The sequence below is a fragment of the Tupaia chinensis genome, unplaced genomic scaffold (genome assembly GCF_000334495.1).
Source record: "Tupaia chinensis unplaced genomic scaffold, TupChi_1.0 Scaffold000119_2, whole genome shotgun sequence".
Lineage (NCBI taxonomy): Eukaryota > Metazoa > Chordata > Mammalia > Scandentia > Tupaiidae > Tupaia > Tupaia belangeri.
This window is the reverse complement of record NW_006159586.1, coordinates 4132512-4138853: the sequence shown is the minus strand read 5'-3', so window position 1 is coordinate 4138853 and position 6342 is coordinate 4132512. Positions and strand designations below refer to the sequence as shown.

Here is a 6342-nt window from a genome sequence, read left to right as displayed (position 1 = left end):
TATTTTATTTATTTATTTTTGAAGTTGACTAGAGAGAGACAGAAGGCAAGTGAGAAAGCAAGCTGCCAGGTCCAGGATTCGAACTGTGGTCAGCCATGTGGGAGTCCATCTCAATCACCACACCACCTGCTGACCCCAGAGGAAGGCATCTTTTCCTTGCTGGCACAAGGATGAGAGTGGGAATATCAGTTGCTCCAAACCTTTTGCATGATTTGTTAGGAGCAAGAGGAGATCTGCTCAGGGCTGGCTGTGGGTTCAAGTCCAGTAACCTGACTTCAAGGCTGACTGTGCACCTTCTCAGCCAGGGTCTGTTTATTTTCAGAAGTGGTTGATAGCTGTGGAGAAACCTGTCTGACTTCTTTGGGCGTCTCCCGTGGTAATGGACTTAAACCTTTGTCTTCGTCTGTCATGGCTGCTGGTCTTCATGCATGAGAGGAGCTCTAGGAGTCACACTGTGCAGCCGACTTTCGTTTGGAAATGTCCGTCAACAAGGATGGTAACAGCGAACACCATGGGGCAGAGTCAGGACAGGCACAGGCTCATGTTTAATCTGTAGGACTTTGTGGCCGTCCACACACAGTACCATTCTCTTTTTTTTTTTTTTTTTTTGAAGGGTTTTCCCTTTAGGGGCGGGAGACAGACAGAGAGAGACATAGAGACAGAAAGCGAGACATCCCCCCCCAGGGGGGATGGTCACGCCGCAATCCCCTCTCCTCCATTCTCCTCTCGGGATCTTGGGCACGCACGCACTCGCGCCCGGCGTGAGATTTAAGCCACCGGGTCCGGGACACGAACCGCGGTCGACTACGTGGGAGTCCAGCGACATAGCCATTACGCTAACTGCTGGTTCCCCACAGTACCATTCTTACCCTATCATCAGATACTGAGCAAGCTTCTCCATGTATCAGGAAGTTGATAACTTTAGCTCCCGTTTCAGTGAACATCAGCTCCTTGGGAAGATAGTAACTAGGTAGGTCCTAGGTTGGGAGTCAGGGAACCGGCATTTGAATTTTCATGCTCTCATCACTGGGCTCTGACTTTGGGAAAGTTCTATTACTTCTTTGGGTCTTGGGTTTTTCGCTTGCAAATAAAGATTTTGGACCAGGTAGTCCTGAGGGGTCTTTCTAGATACTTCCCGTAGAATAGGATTCTGTCATTTTTTTATGTACAAAGGCATCACATGATGGTAGGACCTAGGAATTCACCAAAGAATAGATGTCATTGTGGATTTTTCTTTTTTCTTTTTTTTTTTTTGGCTTTTGCTATAGGGAATGTGTGTTGGAGAGACAGAGACTGTGTAAGTTGGAAAGTGAGAAATCCCCCCAGGGGGGATGGCCATGCTGCAATCCTGTCTCCATTCTTCTCCTGGGATTTTGGGTGCACATGCATACGCACCTGGCATGAGTTTCAAGCCACAGGATCTGAGACTTAAACCATGTGGGAATCCAGTGCCGTAACCACTATTCCACCTGTGTGGATTCTAATGGCCAGAAGTGGTTCTGCCCAGAAGGAGGAAAAGGGTAGATGAAAAATCTAAATATCTGTATAAAAAACAAGATATGGAGATTTAACTGCCAAATTGAAATGTGTGGTCTGAAAAAGACAGGTGTACTTAGAGATTCTGAGGTCTGCAGCCCTGTCCCTGTGGGACCGTATTGGCAGACCCAGGGATCTCTTTCCCCTGCTGCTTTGTGCCGTAGACATTTGAGTGTATGTGATAAGCCAGGAACTGTTTCTGCTTTAGACATGTGGTCCAAGAAGGCCTTAATACAAAACTTAATTTAAAACTGTGAGTGGATATCAAAAAGTTCTTAGAATTTAAGCTATGAGGTGTTTTTTTTTTGTTTTGTTTCTTTTTTAAATGAAATCCATGCATAGTTTCATTTTCTGTAAACTTTTTGAAGACTCCTAGGTACTTCCCAGGGTAACTTGTTGATAACCCTGAACTCACTGTTTGCTAGATTCTTCCCTCCTGACCCTGTCAGCAATTCCTGTTCTCTGGAAGGTGACTTTGTACACTTCCACCTTAGGCTGCTCCTCTGCCTTCTACTCCTACCTATGAAAATACTAGCATTTAACTGTGAGAACTTAAAACCTTCTGAATCAGAACCAGCAGGTAGTGTGAGTAGGGAGCTAGACTCCCACATGGCCAACTGCAGTTCAATCCTTGAACTGGTGGCTTAAAAATCATGCCGGGCACATGTGTGTGTATGCCCAAGATCCTAAGAGGAGAATAGAGGAGAAGAATTGTGGCATGGCCATTCCCCTTGGGGGTGGTTTCTCACTCCCCTCTCTGGTGAGTGCTTACACTCTATAGCAAAAATCTTAAAAACAAACAAAAAACACAACCATCTTTCTGAATTGTACTTTAGAGTTTCAGTTAGTTCAGATTGAACAAATGTGGAACTTTTAAAACAAATTCTTTTTTTGGAGAGATTTTTGCTACAGGGTGCATGTGCTTGCCAGAAAGAGACAGAGAGACAGAAAGTGAGACAGAGATCCCCAGCGGGGATGGCCACTCTGCAATCCCTTCTCCTCCATTCTCTTCTCAGGATCTTGGGCATGCATGCACATGCACCCAGCGTGAGTTTAAGCCACCAGATCCAGGACTCGAACCTCGGTTGACTGCATTGGAGTCCAGCAACATAGCCATTATGCTAACTGCTCGTTCCTAAAACAAATTCTTAATTGTGACATTCAAGGACAACCAAATAAGGACTCTCCTATTCCAGGCTCTGGGTATGCAGTCATAAAGACATGGTGTCTGTCCTTAGGCATTTGTGGTCTAACAAGAGAAACAGACACTTAAGCACCACACAGATAAAATTAAGACCAGCCATTGGCTTCCAATTGGATGACAAAGATCAGGATAGTATAAGAATAACAGGGGACACCTATTGTGGATTTGAAGTCAGAGGGGACTTCACTGAGAAAGCAAAAGAGAAGATACTAGTGAGGGAAAAGGGTTTGGTTAGAGTTGGGAGGGAAGAATGGCTGCTTCGCACAGAGGAGAGGGATCATTGTTTAGAAGAACTAAAAGGTCAAGGGGCAGGCCATTAATAGGGGAGAATTGAGGTGAGGTTGGAGAGAGGTGCTGGTCAGGTCGTGGAAGACTTTCGGTGAGGCTCTTCCTCGGTGCTGCCTGTTGGGGGGGAGGGCATTTTCTACCTGGGGTCATAGCTGCCCTCAGACCCCTTGTGAAACCAAAGATTGTCAAAGAAGACCAAGAAGTTCATCCGGCACCAGTCAGACCTATATGTCAAAATGAAGCGCAACTGGCAGAAACCCAGAGGTATTAACAGGGTGCGGAGGAGATTCAGGGACCAGATCTTGATGCCCAACATTGGTTATGGGAGCAACAAGAAAACACAGCATGTGCTGCCCGGCGGCTTCCGAAAGTTCCTGGTCCACAATGCCAAGGAGCTGCAAGTGCTGCTGTTGTGCACTAAGTCTTACTGTGCTGAGATCGCTCATAGCGTCTCCTCCAAGAACCGCAAAGACATCAGAGTCACCAATCCCAGTGCCAGGCTGAGCAGTGAAGAAAATGAGTAGACAGCTCATGGGCATGTTTTATTTCTAAATAAAACCACAATCCCCACACCCCCCAAAAAACAGACTTTTGGTGCAGTAAGAATTTGGGATTTTATCCTTTTATTCAAAGGAAATTGATTTTAAAGAGGGGAATGACATTCATCAATATAAATTTAATGAATCATTCAGGCTACATTGTGAGGCAAGGTTTGGAGGGAGGGCGGGAGTTGAAGTGGAGAAACCAGTTACAGGAGATCATTGTGGCTCAGGAAGATGATGACATTGGCTTGCGTTTGGGTGGTGACGGTAGTGTCATATAATGGGGTGGATTTCAGATGAGCTTTGAGGTAGAAATGATGGAACTTGGTGTGGTTGGGTTGGGAGTCAAGTTGACTCCTAGCTTTTTTTACTGTTGTCAAAATGGAAATTTAATTTACAAGATACATTCTAGCAGTTAGTTTTCACATTGTATCAGGCCACTTTTGTACCTGAGGGAGTAGAGCTAAAGAAAATAACTGATGGTAGATATTAGCATTTTGAAACTACAAATTTTACTGTACTTGTTCTAAGGATGAAAACGACCTAAGAGATAGTTTTGAACTTGTGGACACTAGGTGTCTCCTCGAACCTGGCTACAAAATTTTTTTTTAACTTTATTTTTTTTGAGGGTGGGGATGCTCCTGGCAAGCAGGGTCTCATCATACTGCTATCCTTTCCCCAGCAACCCAGCCAGTCAGGACTGTGCAATGCATTTGACATTTTGAGGTTGTCCAGGGATCCGAACCCTGGCCTCTTACATGGCTCTGGTATTATGCAGCGGTGCCTTACCATCTGTGCCATCTGGGCCTAGAAGTTGTTTTCAAATAAGAGGGTGTTTTCTCTTAATTCATATTTTTTTCCTGCAAGTCCAGTGGCCTGCTTCTGGCTCATGGTTGAACTTTTATTACTACTTTAGGTTGGAAAAATCTGAAGGACCGATGGGGCTGTGGTCCTAGAAAGGGAACGTCCTATGTGACCACAGTGGTACCATTTTCCTCCTCAGAATCCTAGAACTGGACGAAGTTGAGAGTTTTTTAGTTTATCCTCTTGCCCTGTTAGTGTTAGAGGACTTGAAGTTACATTTCTTTCTTTCCTTTTTTTTGTTTTTTGTTTTTTTTTTTTAAAAATAAAAAAGATTTTTGCTATAGGGTGCATGTACTTGCCAGAGAGACCGAAAGCGAGAAATCACCCCCTGGGGGGGGGGTGGCCATGTCAAAATCCCTTCTCCTCCACTCTCCTCTCAGGATTTTGGGCATGCACGCACACGTACCCAGAGTGAGTTTTAAGCCACAGGGTCCGAGACTCAAACTGCAGTGGACTATGTTCGAGTCCAGTGACGTAACTATTATGCCATCTGCTCGTCCCTGAAGTTAAATTTTAAAAACATAAACTCAACCAGTTCTAACACTAGTGGTTAAAGGAAGCTGGATCCCACATATTTGACTGTGGTTTGAATCCTGGCCCTGGCAGCTTGGAAAAGATGCTGAGGATGTGTGCATGCATATGCAAAATCCCCAAGCTGGAGAAATGGAGGAGATGGGGTTGCAGTCTGTGGCCCAGGTCGGGGTGGGGGAGCCGGCTTTTTCCTCTCTCTCTCTCTCTGGAGACCATAGGATGCCTGCTGCCAATTTAAAAAAAAAGAATATAAAAACTAATGTTGAAGGCCTCTTTGACACTGTACTCTTTCACAAACCATATTTGGCTCTTAGTTTATAGTGACTTGTTACTGAGATTGTTTTAGTGTTCAGAAACTCTTGATTCTTACTAACTAGTCAGAAAGAGAATTGCCTCTCTGATTGGTAAAAGATAATTGCCCAGTCTTCTGTGAATACACTTACCTTTTACCCCTTTTTACACTTGCTCTGGTAGAAGAGATTGAAATAGTTCATCATACTTACTGAGGCTGGGGCCCAGAACCTCATGACTTCTCTGATTAACTGGGAGCAGTCTGGTCTTTTCCACTAGCAGGTAGATAAATTGCTGGAAGGTGATTAGGAGGAGTGATGGTTGTGCAAACCTTAGGAAGATTCTAACTCAGAATACTGTGGACGAGATGAAAAGTCTTGTACTTGAGCACTACAATGAGTAAACATACCTGGTTGAATATAATCACTCATAGTTCTTTGAAATCTTGTCCTAATATGGGTCATACTTTAAAAGACTATGGTAAATGTGGGGGAAAAAGGAATGGAAAACTACTGTAGACACCTAAGATAATGTGGGAGGAGGGCAGGAAATGGCAGAGGGTGAGAAATAGGGAGTGTGTGTGTGTGTGTGTGTGTGTGTACACATATATACACACATACATATACATACACACACATTTATATATATGAAAGTAGAAATGGAAAATTAATGATGACAACATGCATGATTAAGCCACTATGCAGTATATTTTGGATGAGAAATCACATTTTGTATGCTCTGACAATGCTCAGAAATGAATATAAATTAATGAATTTAAAATGTTTCAGAAGAAAATTACAGTGCACTTGTAACTAGATCCTAGCTTTGTCCATAGTGTAAGGTATTTTGTGAATCAATAAAATGTGGAAAAAAGTGTAAAAAAAGAAATAAGAAAAACAATAAAGAAAAAAAGACCATGGTAAGAATACTGGTTAAAATTACATAAGTTCTTCTGGTAAAGAACTATATTTTAGGGACCAGCAGGTAATGTAGTGGTTAAAGCTCTGGATACTCCCACATGGCTGATTATGGTTTGAGTGCTGGACCTGGTGGCTTGCTTTCTCACTTTTCCCCTCTCTCTTTGTG

General features: G+C 43.6%; 1 pseudogene; it reads left to right on the top strand.

Annotated features, from left to right (window-relative positions):
- Positions 1-477: 477 nt before the first annotated feature.
- LOC102483585 (60S ribosomal protein L32 pseudogene) lies at positions 478-3552 on the top strand (annotated as a pseudogene).
- The last annotated feature ends 2790 nt before the right edge of the window (positions 3553-6342 follow it).